This window comes from Salvelinus namaycush, unplaced genomic scaffold (genome assembly GCF_016432855.1).
Source record: "Salvelinus namaycush isolate Seneca unplaced genomic scaffold, SaNama_1.0 Scaffold2549, whole genome shotgun sequence".
NCBI classification, from domain to species: Eukaryota; Metazoa; Chordata; class Actinopteri; order Salmoniformes; family Salmonidae; genus Salvelinus; species Salvelinus namaycush.
The window spans coordinates 32,501-34,214 of NW_024059396.1; positions in this window are offsets into that span (position 1 = coordinate 32,501).

Below are 1,714 nucleotides of genomic sequence, written 5' to 3' on the forward strand. Positions count from 1 at the left end.
GTTAGGGTTAGGGTTAGGGTTAGGGTTAGGGTTAGGGTTAGGGTTAGGGTTAGGGTTAGGGTTAGGGTTAGGGTTAGGGTTAGGGTTAGGGTTAGGGTTAGGGTTAGGGTTAGGGTTAGGGTTAGGGTAAGGGCATTACGGTATTCTGGCATTCTGGTAAGGGTTAGGCATTACGGCATGGGTTAGGCATTACGGCATGGGTTAGGCATTACGGCATGGGTTAGGGTTAATTATGGTACTTACCTTGTCATTGAAATCCGATCACCTCACCTGGGTCTCGAACCCCGATCTCCTGAGTGATAGTCGGGCGCTCTACACACTGAGCCAAGCACACTCCTGGGAGTAGAGCAGAAACTAGGTTGCCTTGGCCTTTCAAGACCTTCTTTAGGGGGGTAAAATGAGAGCAGTGAGTTCCCGTCACATGGGACTCGAACAGCCTCGAACATGATCGCTGGCTTAGGTCGTTCGGTGCTGTACCACCGCCATCAGTGTCCTGGGAGTTTAGCAGAAACTAGGTTGCCTTGGCCTTTCAAGACCTTCTTTAGGGGGGGTAAAATGAGAGCAATTAGTGTGCCTCACCTGGGTCTCGAACCCCGGTCTCCTGAGTGATAGTCGGGGGCTCTACACACTGAGCCAAGCACACTCATGGGAGTAGAGCAGAAACTAGGTTGCCTTGGCCTTTCAAGACCTTCTTTAGGGGGGGTAAAATGAGAGCAATTAGTGTGCCTCACCTGGGTCTCGAACCCCGGTCTCCTGAGTGATAGTCGGGGGCTCTACACACTGAGCCAAGCACACTCATGGGAGTAGAGCAGAAACTAGGTTGCCTTGGCCTTTCAAGACCTTCTTTAGGGGGGGTAAAATGAGAGCAATTAGTGTGCCTCACCTGGGTCTCGAACCCCGGTCTCCTGAGTGATAGTCGGGGGCTCTACACACTGAGCCAAGCACACTCATGGGAGTAGAGCAGAAACTAGGTTGCCTTGGCCTTTCAAGACCTTCTTTAGGGGGGGTAAAATGAGAGCAATTAGTGTGCCTCACCTGGGTCTCGAACCCCGGTCTCCTGAGTGATAGTCGGGGGCTCTACACACTGAGCCAAGCACACTCATGGGAGTAGAGCAGAAACTAGGTTGCCTTGGCCTTTCAAGACCTTCTTTAGGGGGGGTAAAATGAGAGCAATTAGTGTGCCTCACCTGGGTCTCGAACCCCGGTCTCCTGAGTGATAGTCGGGGGCTCTACACACTGAGCCAAGCACACTCATGGGAGTAGAGCAGAAACTAGGTTGCCTTGGCCTTTCAAGACCTTCTTTAGGGGGGGTAAAATGAGAGCAATTAGTGTGCCTCACCTGGGTCTCGAACCCCGGTCTCCTGAGTGATAGTCGGGGGCTCTACACACTGAGCCAAGCACACTCATGGGAGTAGAGCAGAAACTAGGTTGCCTTGGCCTTTCAAGACCTTCTTTAGGGGGGGTAAAATGAGAGCAATTAGTGTGCCTCACCTGGGTCTCGAACCCCGGTCTCCTGAGTGATAGTCGGGGGCTCTACACACTGAGCCAAGCACACTCATGGGAGTAGAGCAGAAACTAGGTTGCCTTGGCCTTTCAAGACCTTCTTTAGGGGGGGTAAAATGAGAGCAATTAGTGTGCCTCACCTGGGTCTCGAACCCCGGTCTCCTGAGTGATAGTCGGGGGCTCTACACACTGAGCCAAGCACACTCATGGG